This window comes from Biomphalaria glabrata, chromosome 7 (assembly GCF_947242115.1).
Source record: "Biomphalaria glabrata chromosome 7, xgBioGlab47.1, whole genome shotgun sequence".
NCBI lineage: Eukaryota > Metazoa > Mollusca > Gastropoda > Planorbidae > Biomphalaria > Biomphalaria glabrata.
This window is the reverse complement of record NC_074717.1, coordinates 41,903,395-41,927,174: the sequence shown is the minus strand read 5'-3', so window position 1 is coordinate 41,927,174 and position 23,780 is coordinate 41,903,395. Positions and strand designations below refer to the sequence as shown.

Here is a 23,780-nt window from a genome sequence, read left to right as displayed (position 1 = left end):
CAATACTGAACTTAGTCAACTTTATAAGATTAATCTATACTTTCAATATTCAGTGTAACAGAGTGAGAGAGAGAGATAGTGACTAACAAGCAGAATAAGAGATGAAAATAAGAAAAACAAATTAAAAAAAACAAAATCACAAAGCTTATATTAAGCGTACTTGTATCAATTAGTTTGGATCAGTCACGTAATTTAACTTGTAATAGATCTAGACTAACAATAAAAAAGCATTTATAAAAATAAATATTTAAAAAAAGGAACGACCTGAATTCGAACTTGTGAGCTAAAGCTTTCTCAGGCCTAAGTCAATGCGGAATTCTCTCTACTTGTGAAGGGTCTATGAGCATGGAAGATTGTGCTATCATTTGTTTCTAATTCATGTTGGTGTACCACTAAGCCTGAGATGGCAGCCTAATATAAAAGCCACTAATTCGATAAATACCACCACTGTAATCAAGTACTATTTCTTTTCCTTGTTTCATATACGCAATATGCGGTTATTAAAATCAATGATCGGTTTCTCTAGTTATTGTAAGCTACATCCGCTGTCTAACAGATGTTTCTATAGATGTAGATATATGTTTAGCAGTGTGAAAAGACAGATGTTTCTATAGATGTAGATATATGTTTAGCAGTGTGAAAAGACAGATGTTTCTATAGATGTAGATATATGTTTAGCAGTGTGAAAAGACAGATGTTTCTATAGGTGTGAAAAGACAGATGTTTCTGTAGATGTAGATCTATGTTTAGCAGTGTAAAAAGACAGATGTTTCTATAGATGTAGATCTATGTTTAGCAGTGTGAAAAGACAGATGTTTCTATAGATGTAGATCTATGTTTAGCAGTGTAAAAAGACAGATGTTTCTATAGATGTTGATGTTGTTTAGCAGTGTGAAAAGACAGATGTTTCTATAGATGTAGATATATGTTTAGCAGTGTAAAAAGACAGATGTTTCTATAGATGTAGATCTATGTTAAGTAAAGTGAAAAGACAGATGTTTCTATAGATGTAGATCTATGTTTAGCAGTGTGAAAAGACAGATGTTTCTATAGATGTTGATCTTGTTTAACAGTGTAAAAACACAGATGTTTCTATAGATGTAGATATATGTTTAGCAGTGTGAAAAGACAGATGTTTCTATAGATGTAGATATATGTTTAACAGTGTAAAAGACAGATGTTTCTATAGATGTAGATTTATGTTTAGCAGTGTAAACAGAAGTATGTTTCTATAGATGTATATCTATGTTTAACAGTGTAAAAAGACAGATGTTTCTATAGATGTAGATCTATGTTAAGTAAAGTGAAAAGACAGATGTTTCTATAGATGTAGATCTATGTTTAGCAGTGTGAAAAGACAGATGTTTCTATAGATGTTGATCTTGTTTAACAGTGTAAAAACACAGATGTTTCTATAGATGTAGATAAATGTTTAGCATTGTGAAAAGACAGATGTTTCTATAGATGTAGATATATGTTTAACAGTGTAAAAAGACAGATGTTTCTATAGATGTAGATTTATGTTTAGCAGTGTAAACAGAATGATGTTTCTATAGATGTAGATCTATGTTTAACAGTGTAAAAAGAAAGATGTTGTTTCTTCCTATATCTATAGGTCTATGCTCATTAGTGTGACAGTACGCAGTTCAGACAGTTACATTGACTAAGTATGCAAGCCTAGCATGTAAAAGTTCATAGGTTCTTACCGTCAACTAATTTTAATACTAGGGCCAGAATCCCAAAACTCCAGATGGCTGTATCAATATTCATGATGGTGTCAGAAGTCTATTCACTTAATTGCTTGACTTGCAGTGCAATGTATCTACACACTGAGACCGTGTCATTGCAGCTCGTCCATGTATAAATATTCTAGAGATGTTTCTAATCTTCTTCAGATGTTTCGTCTGGGATGAAAAATACAATAAGAGATTTATAATAAATACTAATAATGATAAATAAATAATACCAACTCAATAGTGAAATATTAATATTAATAAGACAATATTTATTATAGAGTAATTAATACTGAAAGATTTATAATAATACATTAATAATATATATATGTATGAATAAACAATAGCCTACAATGTGTAAGTACGAAAAACTGCAACAAATATTGGTCTCTAGTTAAATACATGAAAAACAAAAAGGTGTAAATTGAACCAACTGATGCTGTAAATGAAAATGTAAATTGACTTTTTATTACAAATTGTTAGCAAGCTTTGAAAAGAAATTATAGGTCTTATATTCTAATTCTAATCTACTCAGTATCAGTATCTTAATTTTGCTCTCTAGATTTCTCTCTGTAACTGCTGGGGTTATCTTTCCGTCTCTCTCCCTCTCTCTTCTGCTACTCTTTCCAAATCTCAATATCTCTTTGGCTCAGAATCCCTATCTTTCAATTTCTCTATTCTCTCTCCCTTCCAACTTTTTCTTTTCTCTCTCTTTCTTTCTCTCTGTATCACTAGTTACTCCCCCCCCTCCCTTTATATCTCTTTCTCTCTTTATCGTCCCCACCCCCTCCAACCCTTTTCCAAACGTTTTAATTTTCCTGTTCCTTGTCTCCGTCTGTCTGTCCGTGTTTCCTGCTTCCTCTCTGCCGTTGCCAATCTTCCTCAAATAATTGTCTCCCCTTGATGACGTGAATTCCGCTCCAGGACAAATAGAGCCAAATGATTGGCTGATGGAGTTGTCCACATGAAACGAAACATCTGAGCCTTGTTTTTAAGCTCTACACTGCAGTGAGTTTGTTTCAGTTGTCTTGTATTCTAGAGGACATATTCCTATGTCCATTTCAACCTTTTTCTCATGTCAAGCATATCTAAAGTTGTCAATTCACATATTTATTAATGTAGTACGGTGTTAGCAACATATCATACTAAGGCAGTGGCGTACCTAAGGATTTTGGAACTCGGGGGGCTTGACCTCTTTAGGGGAGCCTGCACTTTAACATCTGACATTACTTGAGGTAATGGTGTAATATTTAAAATAAAACCAAATTTCGGACACTCGTTTTGGGGACTCTCTTATGGGGCCCAGGGGGGGGGGGATTTTCTAATTTAGACCCTCTTCCCCCGACCTAGCTACGCCACTGTACTACTATTCCTCCTATTAGTTTGCAAACTCTTACTGAGTTCAGGAAAAAGGATGGAAACTGGACATTCGACGAGTATTTAGGAAATAGGAATAACGATTTTCCTACAAATTTGACAGTTTATATATATTGTTACGATCTACTCAATCAGGCCTTCTGCAAACACTACTTCACAACACAACAGCACATCTAACTCAAGAACTTGACAACAAGAGCTTCAAGTAACAAAGTGGCGATTTAATTTACAAATACATCGACAGACAATTCAACACAATTGGCTACATCAAATTCAAATGCTTTCTTGTACTTAACAGAACTTCCTAACTAAACATTACTAGTCTCTCTAGCTCGTACAGCTACATTTTCGAGGACTCAAAGGTACCACAAGTCCTTACTGCTTTGCTGTCCTGGACTCAACTGTCCTTTTAAACTCACTGTCTCTCGACCGTGAAGGCTCTTGATCACATGACCACAACACAGGTCATACTTGCGGTTATTAGCAGTACTGTCCCTTGTCTATCGACAGCCGTTGACCCATTGACCTGTGTGATTGGCCTGAGTCGTGTGTAGCAGTAGGCCACACACACATTAACCCTTTCAGTCCGCCACTGGAGTTACAACAATATATTTGAGGGGAAGAAAAGGTGTTCCGGCAAATATATATATAAAGCTTGAGAATAAATCAACGGGAGTAGCCGGTGTGTAATACTAGTATAATGTATATTATTGTACTAACTACTTCTTTTAAAAAATTGATCTATTCATAATAAAAGCCATTCAGAGCGAAAGGTTTTGTGACCAATATTGATCTAAAGCTTTCAAAGCTCTTTTCAAAAGTCGTCAAAAAAAAAATCTAGTTTGAAAAATTGCAATTTTATTTTGTTTTTTTTTTCATCCCCAGAAATCCCATTTCAATTTCCTCCATTGATACCAGTTCAATAAATGTGTCACAAGAACTTCAAAGAGTAAGAAAAAACATTTTGCCCGAATGCCCAGTAGAACTGGAGTATTTTTGTTGTGGTTCGGTTGAAAAAAACAACAACTCCTAACCAGAGCTGTATTATATAAGATAAGATAACATAAGAGCTCGAATTTTGAAGAAAACATTTAAAATAGTGTGCAACAACTATTGGAGTTTTAACGGGAGATAACTGTAGAAGTTATTTTGCTCAGTCGAAACACAGTTATCTCCGTTAATTTACGAGATCACTATAAAGTTTTAATGAGACTAAAATCCAAATAGATCCAATATAATGTTGGATACAGCAAAGTATTACACTGGTGCAACTCTCATGAAAAGTCAATTATGTTTAACTTTCAATTTCCTTTGCATTAGAGCATTTCTAAACGAGTTAGCAATTTTAACATGAAAACAAAATGTAGGCCTTAATTGTAATATGTAGGTCTAGTACTACATTGTTATATTATTTCAATACTACTTCTATTTCTTGTTGGTTTCTTGAGATGTCATAAAATTTAGTCTGTGACCATTAAAGGCTCTACTTTCTTAAGCTAATAATACTGATATATAAAATTTAAAATTTGCAAAATATGGATAATTTATTTAAAGCAGTCAAATATGAAATTGCTTAGAATTGTAATCTATTATCAAGAGTTCTAGACCAACATAATTTTTTTTTTTAAATTAAATTTAAAATCTTCTATTCTTCAAGTTTCTTATCATGGAACTATAACACATATTTAATTAATAAAGGAATTTATAAAGAAATATCTATCAGGAAACCCCCACAGTGACCTACATACTATGTCACATGTAAGTCAGACTTAACTAATAAAGAATCTTTGCATACATATTGTGACGGATGAATGACTGTATGTGTGTATAATATACCTTTACAAATGCGCGAATGACCGGAAGTGTGTTTGTTATCATGTGGGAGGAGACCCGCGTGTGATACGTGCCAAAAGGTGATAATAAGGTTTCTGTGTTTTGATCGAGTTGTTAAGTGTTTGATTAAATTACAGCTTAACCCAGGGACACCTAGACTCGGAGAGAAACTAAGGTAGTTTCTAGAGAGCTATATTAAAGACAGGACGAACGTATGCAAAAAGCAGTCTTTTTGGTGAGCTAAAAGGTGGTCGACGTAACAGAGGCGCCCCACGGAAACGCTTTAAAGACCAGCTTAGGCGCCAACTTGCCTTAGCTGACATAGAAGAGAGCACCTGGTTGCATGCGGTCTCAGAACGAGATAGCTGGAGGTCACTCACAAAGGCCACGGAATACACATTTGAGACCTAAAGAAAATCCGCTGCTGAGGACAGACTCAAGACGGCGAAAAAGATAATCTTAACCGACCACCGGCGGACACAATGGTTATTCTTGCCCTGAATGTAGCAAAATATGTAGGACACAGCTGGGGCTGCGTAGCTACGGGAAACACTGGATTCCTCATTAATCTTCGGACTCGAAGACAAGCCTTATTTTTTTATGTATAGATAGAAAGTAGAAAGAGGTAACAGATATATTTGACTAAACTTGTAGCAAGAAGCCTAACAAAAAGACTTCTAAAAGTATTTCAAAAACAAATTAGATCATAATAAGATGAACTTATAGGAATATAGGATATAAGTTAGTAGGGGTTGGGGGTAGGAATCACTGAAGACCAATGACAACGAACCACAATGTTCAGGTACTCACAGCTTTAGATATAGTCATTTGAAGAAACAAAAATGTTCACTTTATGTTGATTTGAAATCATGAAAATGAAATATAGAAAAATACAATGTTTTTTTAAACCATTACGTCGCGTCATCAAGAAGCAGACAGACTGCACATCTCCACACATTTTCTATCTCTCTCTCTCTCTCTCTCACACACACACACACAACACGCCAACTACTTACAGAGAGCTTCCAATCTCAGCACTTTTGCCTCATCAAGTCTGGAAGTTCCAGTCAGAAATATTTGATGATTTCCTTGTCTGTCTGAACTTTTTTTTGTTTGTTCTGTTGTAAATATCTCGCTTCGGATTTTCTTTTTCCTTTTATTATCTCTTACACTCTTTCTCAGCATTGTCTCCCTTCGCTTGCACTCTTTCTCAGCATTGTCTCCCTTCGCTTGCACTCTTTCTTAGCATTGTCTCCCTTCGCTTGCACTCTTTCTCAGCATTGTCTCCCTTTTCTTGCACTCTCCTTTGTTTACTCTTTCTCTCTCTCTCTCTCCTTCTCTTTTTTTCTCCTTATACGCTTTCTCTCTCTATTTATTCTCTCTCTCTCTCCCTCTCATTTCACTTTCTCACTCTCTCTTTCCAATGTCAGCACATTTACATGTAAAGCTGTTGTTCTTTTATTGACAACGGTAATAAGGGTATAGTGTGGCCTGCACAACGACCAACCAATGTCAGGCACCCACATAACTGTCTAGACTAGAAGAAGTCCTTATGGGAATTCGAACTTGTGATCCCTCGGCTAGTGAAGCAAGCATTTTAGAACTCAGCACGTTTCATTTCTTTCTGGTTTTCTAAATATTCAGTTCATCTTTTCTCTAAAACTTTAAATAATAATATCAATCATTTTGTCATTATGTCTTCGCTATAACTCCATCACTCTGATAATCTGTCTCCGTCAAGTCCTTCCATTATGTCCATTTAATTCAACAAGCCTTCGTATTCGTTTGATTATTGTTGTTGTTTTTTTTTTAAATCTTTTTTTTGATACATTAAAATAATATCTCCATCTCTGTATCTATCTGTAAATCTCTAAATGTCTCTCTCTTTCTCTCGATCTATCTGTCTGTCTGTGAGCCTATCTATCTATCTATCTATCTATCTATCAATCTATCTATCTATCTATCTATCTATCTATCTATCTATCTGTCTGTCTGTCTGTCTGTCTGTCTATCAATCATTCTATCTATCTATCTATCTATATTTAAACGTATACAATTTAGACTTATGTAAACCACAAACAAAAAAGTTTAAATTTTTGTTTCCTTTAGCCGGCCACTGGTCTGGGTGAGCATTGTTGTAGGAAGCAGGTTAAAGAAAGTTAAATTAAGAAGGGGTAAGAAAGATATTCGAGCGTTATGGACGGTCGTTGACTTGTAGCACCAATCTGCTGGTAGAAAACTAAACCACTGCAGGCGTATTATATTTTAATGTGTAAAACTTGAAAAAAACTGAATAACTTCTTTGATAACAAAACTAAATATAACTATTATTACATTACATAGACAAATTTAACTTGAGATGAAATGAAATAACTGATATAAAAAAAATGTAACTCACTACAAAAAGACATCCTTACTCTCTGGCATGATGGAGTCGTCTGGCCAACTTAACACAGATTGCGACAGTGCCGCTCTTCTTGAATCATTTAAAAGTCTAACATTAAACTAACGCTCTCTCGCTCTCTACAACCAACTACAAATTCTCCATTTCCATATCACCTAGGAAACACACACACTCTCCATAACATCGAGGCAACAGAAAACAAAACAAAAAAAAACTGTTTTAGCGCATTGCAGTTTGAGAATCGTTGGAGTATTGATGACTCTATATGGAACACTCATATTTTACAAGCACACAAAAACAAACATATACACACACAAAAAACTAATAAATCTAATGACAACAGAGTTGCCAGTCTGACATTTAGAGATGTGAGTTAGGGTGAGGGTGGGTGGGTTTGATGTATGTCTCACATTCTATTCTTTTGAGACACCAGAGAAAAAGAGAGAGAGAGAGAGAAAGAAAGAATTCATTCACAGCTTCTCTAAGAAAAATATAGGCCAAGATAATCCTCTATAATGTTCAACAGTTACATAATACTTATACAATATAGATCAAGACCTAGAAAGATCAGGAGAGAACCAACTTAGCTATTGTATACATAAAACATCTCGTTTTTTTTTCGTTTTTATATATATCGTGAATAAATAATAAATCATCAGTGGCTCCCAAAAGAAAAAAGAAGCTATTGATTTTGAGTGGTCTGTCCGTTTCTCTATCTGTCTGTGACGCTTAGTTCTCAAAAACTAAAAACGCTTTTTAAAATCCGACTGCACTATATTTAGTAACATTCTAAAAATAAACGCTAATTTATTTATTTTTCTGAAAGCAAAAAAAAAAAATAAGCATTTAGCATTTAGTAATTGAAAAGGCAAGAACACCATTTTTTGAAACAATAGGGACATGTAAATTGTAGCAATGTTTCTTTCTCAAACTTATACAGGGTGGCTGCCTGGTCGTGCGGTTTGCGCGCTGGACTGTCGTTCGGATTTATCGATGGTCGAGGGTTCAAATCCTGCCCGCTCCCATCCCCCGTCGTCCTGCGGGAGGTTTGGACTAGGAAGTAAACTATCTTCAACTCTGAAGGAACATCCGAAACATGTCAAACATTTTACAAACATTTTACAACCTCAACTCTAAAATGAGAATAGTTACGTTAGCTCCTCCCCCCTTAGCCAGCTGGAGTCCTGGAGGAGTGCTGTTGGCCTTCACTGAGGAGGTCTGGGGAAAGGGGGGGGGGTATAAAAGTAATGAAATAGAAAAGAAACCAAAAGACATTTTTTTTTGCATGAATATTGATAGTATGTTGAGAATAATTATTTACATCATAAATGTTCATTAATATTAGTCCGTTTGTTTGTTGTTTTTTTTTGTTTTGTTTCGAAGGTAATTTTAAACTGTTTTTTATACTAGAAAGTGTTTTTTTCTGGACATAAAAATGGAGATGCAGGATTCCTCCCTTCCTCCCACTTAGAGGGTCTGGCTCTGGGAGAGCACTGTAAGCTTCCATTACGTGATTCGGGGCAAAATCCCGACTTCAAGCCTATTTTGGTGCCTTAGGTTCGGAAATTCATTCTCCTGGCGCAAACAACAACTTTATCTAGAAGTAAGAAGACAGAATTAAAAAAAAAAGAGTTTCATATAAAAATGAGCCAATATTGAACTGTTCTCTTGCAAACAGAGCACATTATTCATCCTAGTTTTAAAACAAAGTATTTAAGTTAAATAAATACAAAGTCAAAACTGGCTACTACAAATTTGCGAGGAACATTCGAGGTACATATATGGCACGTAGCTCTGTACTTGACCTAACTTTCCTAAGATCATGTTCGTATTAATTAGGGCGTCTTGCAGCAGAACTTTATGTTTATGTTTCCCAAAAGTCCTTATCATCACGAGGTACAACTGTCGGAAGAATTTCCACCGTTCTGTTATAAGACAAACGACAAAAGTCACATTATTGGAGATGATTTGGAAATCTTCTTTAAAAAGGTTTTAGTCGCTATTAAAAGTACATAACATATATTGTCTATTTATCTATTTTCTAATGTAGGCCTACTAGTTATCAAAAGGTCTACCTGAAACGGGTTGTCATTTGTTATAATACAAGCGAGACATACACTGTAGACGACTCAGAGTGAGACCATTCGTTACAGACCTTAACACGGACCTGCAATGTCACAACCATTGAGAAGTTAAAACGTTGCCAATTGTGTGTCAAGTCCAATTGCTAGGCTTGTCCAAATAGGTCTCAGGCTTCGGAAAAGTCTCCCTACCAGTTCTATTCGGCACACTACGTCATGGCAGGCATTCCAATCGTCTGACCTGATGCTGCCTATGTAGGTCAACTGGTTCAACTCTTCAAGCCCTGACTCGCCCTGATGCTGCCTATGTAGGTCAACTGGTTCAACTCTTCAAGCCCTGACTCGCCCTGATGCTGCCTATGTAGGTCATCTGGTTCAACTCTTCAAGCCCTGACTCGCCCTGATGCTGCCTATGTATGTCAACTGGTTCAACTCTTCAAGCCCTGACTCGCCCTGATGCTGCCTATGTAGGTCAACTGGTTCAACTCTTCAAGCCCTGACTCGCCCTGATGCTGCCTATGTAGGTCAACTGGTTCAACTCTTCAAGCCCTGACTCGCCCTGATGCTGCCTATGTATGTCAACTGGTTCAACTCTTCAAGCCCTGATTCGCCCTGATGCTGCCTATGTAGGTCAACTGGTTCAACTCTTCAAGCCCTGACTCGCCCTGATGCTGCCTATGTAGATCAACTGGTTCAACTCTTCAAGCCCTGACTCGCCCTGATGCTGCCTATGTAGGTCAACTGGTTCAACTCTTCAAGCCCTGACTCGCCCTGATGCTGCCTATGTAGGTCAACTGGTTCAACTCTTCAAGCCCTGACTCGCCCTGATGCTGCCTATGTATGTCAACTGGTTCAACTCTACAAGCCCTGACTCGCCCTGATGCTGCCTATGTATGTCAACTGGTTCAACTCTTCAAGCCCTGACTCGCCAAGGCTCTACGTCATTTTTTGTATGCATTTATTTATAGACCCGAGTAGTGTACAACATGGTCAGCGAAGTCCAAGTCCGTCATTCAATTCTGTCCACGCCATGGAATACCGAAGGCAGTTTGATTCATTGCTCTCCTCATTATGTAGTCGATGTCTAGGAGGATGAGGAAGGAAGATAAGATGCACCCCAGTCTCAAATCTATCTCAATGCTCTAGAAATAGATTGACCGTATAGGTGTTCTACGATATAAACAAATGCAATGTTTACGCTTGCAAATATTTAGACTCATGAAATGAAGGGAATTATGCTTTTACATAAATATTTTTTTCCCCTTCTTTTTTATTGTAAAGAAAAACCCAAAAATAATTAAATACCAAAGATAAAAAAAGTTAAGATAATAAAGACATAGTTTTTTCAGCTTAAGTAAGTTACTTTTTACGAGATCTTTAAGAAAGATAGAGTGAAAAAAAGATGACATGTAACCAATTTATAACCAAACCAGATAAAAGATTTTTTTTTTAAACTGACTCCGAGGTCTTGGGAAATTTCTGATTTGTCACGATGCAGTGTGGTCATAGAAAAAAAAAAGAGAGTGACGTATGGTAATGCTTTCAACAATTCCACTCCGAACAAGGAAGTTTTCTGTATCGTGAGTTTAAAATTTGGAGGAAAAAAAACATGCAAAAAAGGAAAATATATATTTTAAGAAATATTTCATCTCAAGATTCAATTTAATTCACAAAGCTTATAAAGATTTGGTTAAGCTTTTTTAAAAAAAAAAATGTGCTTAGAAATTTTGATTTTGATAAGACCTTTTAGATTTAGATATCGTACCTAATTTATTTTAAGAACCTATTTCAAAGCCTTAACGAATACAGCTTTCAATATTAGGTCATTATTTGGAAATTTATAAAGACGAGTCCTTCCACCACATTCTGTCACTAGGTATCGATTCTAGTATTCTAAGTATCGATAGTGAATACAGCTCGTTTCTTCAAAACAGTTAGACTAGAAAATCTAATCTCTCCTCTGAAAGAATTTCATTTGCACAAAAGATAAAAACTTGAATCTGTGTTTCTCTGACCGACCGATGTGACGAAATGTATATCATGATCATGGTGTTGCTTTATCTTCGATTCTATTAATCTTTTAATATTTCAGACATTGCGATCTATGGAGAAGATTATTTAAAGGCCATCTGTTTCTATAGGCGACAGTTAACGAGGGTTCTATGTCAGGTACTCATTAGAGTAGTGTTGACACAAAAAAGAAAAAGATGAGAGGGGTCCTAGAGAATGCAGAAATTCAAAATCCTAGTCTTCACCGAGATTCAAACCTGAAACCTATCCTTTCGAATACCAATCACTTACCACTCAACCACCACGCACTCTGATAATAATTATTTATGTAAAATATGGGTTTATTTGTTTATATGTATGTTGTGGCAACTTGACTTAGCTGACATAGAAGAGAGCACCTGGTTGCATGCGGCCTCAGAACGAGACAGCTGGAGGTCACTCACAAAGGCAGCGGGATACACATTTGAGACCAAAAGAAAATCCCCTGCCGAGGACAGACGCAAATGGCGAAAAGAAAATTTAAATCGATGACCTGCGGACAATAGTTTTGATTGCCCTTGATTTGGCAAAATATGTAGGTCACGGCTGGGGCCGCGCAGCCACAGTAAATACTGCATTCCTCAGTAACAGTAATCTTCGGACTCGAAGACAAATCTTATTATTATTATGTTGTGGAGGCCCTTGGGCTTTAGCCCCATTTGCTCTCCCATACGGCCCTGGTCTTATCCTTTAAAAAAATTTACAAATTTACAAATTTACAATTCGACAGTTCAAAAATAAAAACATAATAAACAAGGTTACAAAGACAGTTTTTGTGGAAACACAAACTCAAAATCGCCCCCCCCCCCACCTCCCCGAAGTGGTCTACCTAGAGTCTTCACCAGGATTTGAACACGGGACTTCCGGTTCCAAGTGCTTTTCTCTCCAGCCAGATCATATCCTTATATTCATTTAGCGTACACTCATATTTTTTAAATAATAACTATTAATAACCTTATCCATACATTCAAAATTAATGTTACATGTAGGCCTAATAAAGAGAAACAACAAAAGATTTATTCTTCTAACAAAATTAGATAAATTGGTAACACACACAAAAAATGTTGACCTACTTTAAGCTACAATTGTGTACAACAAGACTTTCCTCTAGCAAATAAAAATTTGTCATACAAACTAGACGTAGATTTTGCTAGATCTAGACCTAGTATTAGATCTAAATCTGGATTCAAGATCAATGTCTAGATCTAAGTCTAGAACTATAGTTAGATCTAAGTCTAAACATTCAGATTACTAGACCTAGGTCGATGCTATGATCAGGAATAGTAGGCCTTTTGTTATCTGGTAATGGTGTACTATACTGTTCGTATCCGATTCATTTCTTAATGTGATACTATTGAATGCGATAGTATTGTTTACATAATAAATAAATCTACATCCCTTGGCTGTCAGAAGATAAGTTATTGCCTTAATAATTAAAATTTTGTTCAAATTATCAATACATTTATAATCTACATAAATTATAAATTAATTAGATCTGGGATCTATTTAGTCTTATTTAGACTGTCAAGTGTGGGCCCCTACAATGACGATATGTTAAAACTGCGCGCTATAAAAAAAAGTTCGTTATTTTTTAAACTTATAACTAAAACGAAGTTCGTATCAAAAATCTTTTTTAAAAACAACATTTGAGTCAGTATTCTATTCAATGATTTAGTTAACAAATGGAAAATATATTTTATAATGATCCATTGACACTTTTACCATTGTGACCTTACATGCAAATTTTTTTGTACCAAGGCGCGAATCTATGAATGAAGCTTGAGTTAGTAATGAAGAAGTCCATGACCTATTTAAAAAAAAAAGTTACCTCCCCTGAAGTTTTTCTTTGAAAAGTGGTGTAATTTTTTTGAAAAATCTGCTTGCATATATAATTTTAAAAAGTAGATGGTTCACTTTCGGAAAAGAAAAATGTAGCCGTTGCATCAGAACTTTGAATGATCTAAAATATCATGATATCCTTTTTTTCATTTTCTCTTCTGGTTTCTGAGATCTAAACGGGACTGACGGACAGACACAAAACTAATAGAGTCTTTTCCCCTTTCGGGGGGGGGGGGCGCTAAAAATGTATATTCAGTTCTAATTATTTCAGTTCAGCATTGCAAGCATCTTACAAGCTCTAGCCAAAGAAAAAGAATGTGTTTAAACCGGAAATCTCGTCTGCAATCTGCTCTTCCTGACGACAACCAGTCACGGGAACCTAGTAATTACCTCCCCTCGGTTTGACTATTTGGCGTCTATCGACTTTGTCCAATAAGCGTAATGAACGCTGGAAGACAAATAAAAAAAATTATAGACAGAGACACAATTACATGGACGTCAATGTTTTTTATGTGTGTTTTTTGTTGTGTGTGTGTGTTTGTGTGTGAACCAGAGAGTTGCGGCGGGCCCTTAACGACAAAAATAAAATATGGGAATTCCCAAAGTGTCAGCAGACGTGGCTGGAGCAAGTGGATGAAGTGTGGAGTTGGCTTTTCTGAGCGTGACAGCATAATGATGTCAGGAGACTCAGGAAGACGCTCCGAATAGGACAAGATGAGTTCAACCAGTGAGTTCCATGTCTGAATTATATCCCTTAGACCGCATTACACGGAATGTCAATTTAATTCAAAAAATCTCCTGCAAATGTGTTTTCTTTTCTTTTTAGGGGGGACACACATTTGGTCGGTATTTTAAGAAATTAATTCTTACTCATGGGTTTAGTTTTGAAGAGCTTTTAAGGCACTCTTCTGGCATAAAGAGTAGAATTACTGCATTATTTGTATTGGAATTGTTATGTTGGTTGCTAGAGAAGATAGAAAATGTTTAATTTATTGCATGAGGCACGAAATCTGTTAGCAAACTCACAAATCACATTGGCATCTGTATAGTGAAACTTTTTTCTTCCTCTGCAGGAGGAGAACAGTAGTCTGTTTTTTTTTCTCGTTGATCACATCTTCAAGATCCAATTTATAAATTTGAGGGTGATGTAATGGATTATAAAGGGGAACACTTATACATAATAAATAGAAGATTGGGAATCCTATATATATATATATATATAGACTCTCTAACCCTCGACGAAAAAGTCATGGAAATATAGCTCTTTTATTTCTGCAAGTCGGACTACAGTTACCCCACGTAACTTTCGCGGCGATAAAGAGCGCGGCTCAGTAAAAAAAAAAAAGAGGCCGGGGCTGGGGGGGGGGGACAAATAATTTATTTCACTTAATAGCGGCGTATGCTACGCCCCGGGTCGGCTCGCGTTAAATAAACATTCAAACAAACACTATGTCAGGTACGCTGTTTTGATTCCTTATTCTAAATGCAGAAACTTTATTCTGTTATGCATACAAAGTGAAATAAAATACGGTCACTAAATGATTTCTTAAATAAAATAACTTTTTTCAAAAATAACCAAAAAAAAAAATACTTTTGAAAAAAAAAAGTTTATATTCAGTGTAGTTGTTTCAGTTAGTTTGCGTCAGCCATGTAATAAAATATGTAATAGATCCGGACAAATAAATCTGCGCGATAGAAATATTTTTACCAATTGTTTTTGTTCAACGCTATTTCATGCTTTTAGCTTTCTTAGTACGCTACCTTCTTATCTCTTTCATTGGCGGGGGGGGGGGGGAGAGAAAGAACGGGGTATCTGGGTGATTGTTTTTTAAATGTATTTATAGAAAAAAAAAGTGAGCGACCTGAATTCGAAATCGAGGTCTAGGGTCTCGTCAGCATCCTCAAGGCAATACAGTAACTACTGTGCCAGGGAGCTACTTATGAAAAAATGTTTTATAGTTATTTTAAACCTTTTCTTTCTACAAACAATAAAGGGGACTAATTCAACTTATATCACATTATCAATGAAGTAAAATTTCTTTCCCTTGTTCGAGATAGTTATGTTGGCAGGTCAAAGAAATAATTGTGAAAAGTTTCAGCTTGAGCCGAGATATTGTGTGCGCAAAACAACGTGTACATACATTTTACCAGACAGACAAAAAGACAGACAGAGTAAGTTTGTATAAGCGTGGTCCAGAGGCTAAGCGTGCTTGAACTTGGCTTGAAGGGGGCTCGAGGTTCGACATCCGACTCGGGCAGAGTTGTTTACTTAGCGCCTAAAGGCAGCACGGAAAAACCTTCTCCTAGATACCCCCTCCCACCCACTGGTCCACAACTGAGATTGGACCAAAGCGCTCTGAGCGTGCTAAAAGCATGAATGAAGCGCTACATAAAAGCCATAATTTATTTATTTAAGCTTTGTAAAAAAACGTGTTTTAGTATCGTAGCGATACAGTTTAGACCATTGGGCATGCATAGAAAAAGTGTTTTAAACACAAATATATATTCCACGTGTGTGACCTAGTATTAGGATAGGTCATAAGACCAGTGACCTCTGCTGTACTGGCAAGTTAGTCCAGTGGTACTTTATGGTCCAAAATTATATTATCTAGGCTATTAACTATAGCCTCTAGATATACAAAATTACTGAGACAGACAAGTAATAATACTAAGATGTCAGTTGTAACAAAAAAAAAAAGAGTTTATTTAGAAACAAAAGAAAAGATCATGGAATGTAGAAATGGAAATAAAAGCTAACAAAGGAAAATGAAATAATGAAACAAATAAAAATAATAGGACAGGTTCAGTTCAAAATAATCAAAGAACCGCCATCACAGAGGCACAACAGTGTCTCATCTCAAAAAAACCAAAACGATGGTTTACAATAATATAATACATGTCATGACAATTAAATGACATCATCCATGACACACACTACAGTCTCGTATCAAAACAATTTTTTACAAAAAAAAAATATATGTAGGGGAGGATAAGAGACTAAGTAGACTATACTATTTACATAAACCAACGTATTACTAACAAATAAATAAAGTCTACTTAGCTCATTATCGAAACACTCTTCCCATGTCAGTGGCACACTCCTCTTGAGTAATATAGTCAGAGCGCAACAACACAATATTAGTTACACATTATGAAGACTTTGTTCAAAATACACTGGTCAGCTCAAGGACTCAATAAAGAATGGCAATTGTAAACAGTAAACAGGGACTTAAATCAAGTATTAAAGGGGACTAACTCTTATTGACAAAAAAAAAAAGTAGCTACCCTTATTGTCCCTCTTGTCACAACGTGTTATGTTTTAAGTTGTGGGGAAGAAATCTCTCTTCAAGCCTTGTTTGTAATGTCAAAGTTTAATTGACTTGCGCATTGATTTACCTACGGCCAAGAGGATAGCCGATTGACCTATGTTATTCATTATTGATTGGTTTCACGATTAAAATCTTGCTGTATAAAGAAACTTGGTTTAAAACAGGGGTTCTCAATCTGTGGGTCGCCGAGCTTAAAAGGTAGAGAACCGCTGGTTTAAAGGAAAATAACAAATTTAAAATGTGGGTAGCTTGCATTGTTTTGATGTAAACGAGTTAACGTAGTCTTGGGGAGATGTGTCCTTAAGTTGGATAAAACTTCTTTAAATTAGACTAGAAATTCTTTTAATGGTCGATAGGTATTATCGTCTGCTTGCATATATTCTTCACAAAGCAAATATTAACTCACTCGGTCTGTCTGTATTTCTGTCTGTCACTGGAGATTTTTTAGCTAATGAGCCACACGTTTTTCAACCACTTTCTATTCTCGGATCAAGTTGAAATTTTTTGGACAATAATTCGGTGACGATGTCAACACATAAATCAGTTAAAAAAGTATTAATTAGTTAACCCATTGGTTGTAGTTGTTTCTTTTTCTTTTAAATAGAAGGAACAATTAATCTATTTAATTAATCCACAAGTGGTTTTTATTACTTTTTGTTTTAAATATAAAAAGGGGAGATAAGTCTCTGCAATATTGAGAGATATGGCAGATAAGCAGACTATTGATTGGTGTTTTACTTTCACTCAATATAAAATAATGTATAGTATTTCTCTGACATGGACACAATCGAGATTTGTTCATCATTATCTGCTCCTTGACTTGCAGTGCTCTCACGTTTTGCCACTCTTGCAGATATCATGAGAGTGTCCGGTCCATTTTTTTCATACGTTGCAAAGCCAGTTTTTTTTGGACAACCCTTTCTTCCTGCTCCCTCCACTGCAATTGAAGCAAGGTTTTTGACAGTGAGTCATGTCCAATATTTGACCGAACCAGCTCAGCTTTCTTCTCTTCACAGTAATGAGGAGTTTCTCCTTCATGCTAGCCATAGTGTTGACTTTGTTTTCTATTCCTGGTATCTAATACCCAGCAGTTTGAAGTTGCATTTACTCTCAAAGGATTGAATTCTTCTTTCAGTCAAAGCGCTAATGTTGAAATATGACACCACAATATTTCTTATCGTTTTTTGTGCAATGTCAACTGAGGCATTTTATGATGATGTGGCATTACTGTAATATTTAGGGAATTATTAACATTTTGTAATTAATTATATTCTGCTATTGGATGTGAGATGGCTGAGTGGTTAAGCTCTTGGGGTCCTGGGTTCAAATATTGAGTAAGACCCGGATTCGGAAAGATTTTTTATTTTGATTTTTAGGGCGCCCCTGAGTCCACCCAACTCTAATAGGTACCAGACTTTAGTTGGGGAAAGTAAAGGCGGTTGGTCGTTGTGCTGGCCACATAACACCCTGCTCGTTAACCGTTGGCCAAAGAAACAGATGATCTTAACGTCATCAGCCCATTAGATCGCAATGTCTGATCGGGAAACTTTACTTATATTCTGTAATTGAATACATTTGTGGTACATTAGGCCTAAGACTTAAAGCAGAAGAGAAATCATGCAACAGGAAGTATATTGTAAGCAGAGAGAAAACGTTTCAATTACAGTATCAGAGAGAAAGAGAGAAAGTGAGAAAAGAGAAGTGTGAGAGAGAGAGATTGTAACACTCAGAAGATAAAAAATGTAAATGAGTTCTATCAACACTGTCCAGTGATGTCCGGAAGGTCAGACTTAATCTAATTTTGCCTAATGTCCTCACCCACTAAAGCCCACAGGGACATCACCAACGTGGGACTATCAGCTTATTCTCTCTTATGATATTTCTACTGTTTATTTATAACTCTATATGGGTTAAGACACAACTGTAAAAATAAAATAAAGTGATCGTACTTGGTTTTGTTAAAGTCATTCTCATACAATTCTAATCAATATAAAACTTACTTTTATATAACATTTAGCTATTAGCATTCAAAAACTCAATAGCATAACATTATTGGGGATTTTCCATACTAAAATTTATCTACAATATTTTGTAAAGACGAGTAGTACATCTCTCCAATGGTCTTTCAGAGTTGAAGATAATGTACTTCAAATCCAAACCTCCCGAAGGACGATGGGTAATGGCAGCGTACAGGGTATGAACACGGGACCATCGAGATGACCGAACGACAATCCATCGCGCGTACAGCAAGACCAGGCAGCCAATATTATCTATGTTTTTACTCGTTGATTTCTAAGATTCCTTTTACGTTTTGTAAGTAATACAATTCAGTATGATAGGAAATGAATGGTAAGCAATGTCAAGAAATATAGAGGCGATATAATAGAAACTCAAGTAAACATTAAGAAACTTGAAAAGACACAAAATAGAGCAGTGAGATTCATAACAAACAAATATTTCCCTTTGACTAGAGTAACATCTTTAGTGAAATCACTAAATTAAGAAAGCCTTCAGGATAGAAGACTTAAAAGTAAAGTAGCAACTATACATATAACATTGAACCATAATCTTCAAATACAAAAACAAAACCAAATAAAATACTCACTAAGACACAAAGATAAAGGCACATTCCTCGTCCCACATGCTAGGACTAATTTGTACAAATATTCCTTCTTCCCTAGTGCTATTAGAGCATGGAATGGATTGCCTGAGCTAGCCAGGAAAACCAGTGACTTGGCAGAATTTAAATCATTGGTTAACATGCATGACTAGATGCATGACGACTAGAACGTAATCATCTTTTTTGAAGTAACGTCTGTATTTTATAAGATAAGATAATATGTGATAAGATAAGATAAGCTGAAGAAAAACTTGAGACGAAGAAGAGAAGCATATCAGGTATGATTTAAAAAAAAAATAAACACAAATTAAACAATGCCGTGGACCGCGGAGACGCTATCGAAAGATGACTGTTGTCAACTAAAAAGAAGCACAAGTTAAATACTTTTATAAACAAGGTTTCAAAGACAATTTGTGTGGAAACACAAACTCAAAATCAGCCCCCGAAGTGGTCCATTTATTCGAACACGGGACTTGCGGTTTAAATGCTTTTTTAAAAACTTTGTGATATTCATTGAAATCGGATCAATTTATTTGAATCCATCATGTCGTTTTTAATGACTCTAAATTGAACCAACTACAAGCAAATTAGCGAGATTGTCCAAAAAAAAAACAACGTTTGGTTTATCAGTGGACTTGGCTTAAGTGTGATCTGAGAGCACTTTTTCTTCGATTTCTTGTTTCACTGTGTATGATTATTGTCACTGGTCACCAGCCGCCGATTTAGTACATTTTCAATATAACATGGTTATTGCATGCTCAGTGCGTTATGATCTTATCACTTGAGTGAAGTGGGATATTTATTTGGCAGGATTCCGGTTTGGACTTTTGAAAGAATTTTTTTTTAAAACAAAAATATGCAGTGGGCTCCAGTGTGAACTCGATCTCAAGCCTCCGTGATAGATGGTCAACGTGTTTTGTTACTGAGCCATGCAAGTACTTGTTAAAAATACGTCTGTTGTTAGTTTATCATTTTAAGCAAACGACTTCATTCTCTGATAATTTGTAGGTTCGGATGTTCTTGGATGCCTGTTTGAGAAACAACAATCTTTAAGAAAGTTAAAAATTGCAAGCATGAAAAACATTTCTTAGGTCATGATTTTGAAATTCTAAAATCATAGCAGTACAGAGAAGATAAAGAGCAAAACAAATAAGTAAACGAAGGAGCTCTTCTATTCCTTAGCAATGTCATCATTGAAACAAATCCAACATTCTGAGGTAAATTTCTCATGTAAAATTTAAGGGAAATTGTGGTATGAAGTATGACCATATTTTTTGTTTGCTATTTCGCATAATTCCTTTGCTTTTATAATGCATAGATATGCGTAAAGAATAATAATCATTGTAAGATAAATTTCCACAAGGATAATACATATTATTTTTATATTAGATTATTACGATTGTTTACTAAATAACTTTTGTATGTAAAACTCACTAGATTCTTTCACTTTTTCATTAAAATGTTGAAGTTGTTTACTAGGCTGTTGTATTTGTCCAATACACTGGCTCACTGGTTTGCTAGATTTTATACTGGTTCACAGTCTCTTTGTACTGGTTCACTTGTAAGTTTTACTAGTTCACTAAACTTCACTAGACTGTTGTACTTTTGTTCACTACACTGGCTCATTGGCTCACTAGACTATTTGTGCTGGATCCCTAGACAGATTGTACTGGTTCACAGACTGTTGTACTTGTTCACTACCTTAGTTTACAGGTTCACAAGACTTATTGTACTGGTTCACAACACTTATTATACTGGTTTACTTGACTGTTGGCACTGGTTTACTTGACTGTTTGTATTAGTTAACTAGACTGTTTGTACTGATTGACAATACTGTTTGTACTGGTTCACTAGACACTTTGTAATAGCTCATTAGATTTTCTGCTGTTTCACTAGACAGTTTCTACTAGTCAACTATACTGCAGTTGTATTACTCCTCTAGACCAACTGTTAAACATGTATATTTGACACTCCACTAGACCAACTGTTAAACATGTATATTTGACATTCCACTAGACCAACTGTTAAACATGTATATTTGACACTCCACTAGACCAACTGTTAAACATGTATATTTGACACTCCACTAGACCAACTGTTAAACATGTATATTTGACACTCCACTAGACCAACTGTTAAACATGTATATTTGACACTCCACTAGACCAACTGTTAAACATGTATATTTGACACTCCACTAGACCAACTGTTAAACATGTATATTTGACACTCCACTAGACCAACTGTTAAACATGTATATTTGACACTCCACTAGACCAACTGTTAAACATGTATATTAGACACTCCACTAGACCAACTGTTAAACATGTATATTTGACACTCCACTAGACCAACTGTTAAACATGTATATTAGACACTCCACTAGACCAACTGTTAAACATGTATATTTGACACTCCACTAGACCAACTGTTAAACATGTATATTTGACACTCCACTAGACCAACTGTTAAACATGTATATTTGACACTCCACTAGACCAACTGTTAAACATGTATATTTGACACTCCACTAGACCAACTGTTAAACATGTATATTTGACACTCCACTAGACCAACTGTTAAACATGTATATTTGACACTCCACTAGACCAACTGTTAAACATGTATATTTGACACTCCACTAGACCAACTGTTAAACATGTATATTAGACACTCCACTAGACCAACTGTTAAACATGTATATTTGACACTCCACTAGACCAACTGTTAAACATGTATATTTGACACTCCACTAGACCAACTGTTAAACATGTATATTTGACACTCCACTAGACCAACTGTTAAACATGTATATTTGACACTCCACTAGACCAACTGTTAAACATGTATATTTGACACTCCACTAGACCAACTGTTAAACATGTATATTTGACACTCCACTAGACCAACTGTTAAACATGTATATTAGACACTCCACTAGACCAACTGTTATACATGTATACTAGACTGTTATGTATACTTCTAGTCTATTGTAGTTGTCCGCCTTACTTGTGTGTTTCGTTTGTCAGTGCCAAAGGAGATTACCTCCCTTTCCATTCAGTTTCCGAATTATCCCCCTTGTTACATTCAATGGCCGCCTGCTGTGTCTCTGGACACAATAACGTCCCTTTAGTAATCTTTTTTTTTTTCCCGCTCTTTTCGGTTTTAATTTCCTTAAAAGCTAATACTTGGGATTCATTGTCCGCCTTGTGGCCCCCGCCCCCTGTACTGAAGCCCCTTTTCATTCCTTTTAGTTATGAATCCCAGGTCGTGTCCTGAGGCTGACCTAATAATCAATCTCTCCCACCGTGCTGTTAAATATAGATGCACAAGAGGCAGAGGCTTTAACTCGCTGGGGCGGCAGCAGGGCGACAAGAGGCAGGCTTTAATTCGCTGGGGCGGCAGCAGGCCGAATTCAAGAAATAGAACCACACAAGAAAGATGTCTCGGAGAGAACAGTGTGCGAGTGTCTGTGTGTGTGCGCGTCAAGGCCATATCCTCAACCGAACTCTATTTGGCTTCTGTTTTTTTTGTCATTTTATTATATAATGAACACCGTAACTGATCAAAGGTGAACTCAACACGAACACCCGCTCGGCTGTTTATACGTAGCGTGTTACACGCGACATCACATATTTACATAAATATATTTTACATGCGTGATGTTGCAATATACATTTCTCAATTCATAATATATCAATATGACATATGAATTTTCGATTCTAAACAATATCAAGGACATATATTGAATGTCAAGTGTTCCCAATAAATAATAAATGACGTTAGTTTGTGCTTCAAGTGAAAGGATCTGAAGCTTGATTTTACAGGGAATAAAATTAATTGTATAGTTTTTAAATTGCATTGGTTATCAGCACTTCTTATTTTGCTCAACACAGAGTACACTAGTTATCCGGCTTGAATGAGACTATTTCCTAGCGTTTAAATTAAGTCGAAAGTTCTTAAATTAAAATTTATATGAAACGAAGTACGTCATATAAACAATCCACAACAGGCTAAATAGGAATAAAAAAGAAAAATGTCGTGAAATCGTTTATTTGATTGTCGCCCCTAAGGTTTGTTTACATCTGTAAGACTGTATACTGTCATTATATAGCAGCGGTTCTCAACCTTTCATGCTCGGCGACCCCTTTTTACAATCCCCCACTCTGCCGCGACCCCCCCCCCCACACACACATAGGGCAATAGAAGAGTAGACAATAACAATCCATATTTTCGATGCTTTTATGCGACCCCTGGCAAATTGTCAATCGACCCACAAGGGGGTCGCGATCCACAGGCTGAGATCCCTTGTTATATAGTGTCGTGATCTTTACTATGTGTGTAGTCGTTTGTCATTCAATGTAATAAAGCTTTCGATGTAACATGGTTTTTGTTATGGTAAAGTACCACACAAAATATTTTTAAAAAATACTGCAAGTTTATCAATCCTTTTTCTATATAAACAAAATAATTAATTACTTATTGACTGGATATTTTTTTTTAAATTGATTCATG

The 23,780-nt window shown here is 35.9% G+C and overlaps 1 long non-coding RNA gene across 1 annotated transcript in view; it reads right to left on the bottom strand.

Moving 5' to 3' along the window:
- Positions 1-1,767: 1,767 nt before the first annotated feature.
- The window catches only part of LOC129927471 (uncharacterized), a 39,682-nt gene continuing 17,669 nt past the window's right edge, over positions 1,768-23,780 (bottom strand). Inside the window, exon 3 of the long non-coding RNA XR_008779081.1 lies at positions 1,768-1,904. This is a non-coding gene — a long non-coding RNA (uncharacterized LOC129927471). The remainder of the gene's footprint in view (positions 1,905-23,780) is intronic.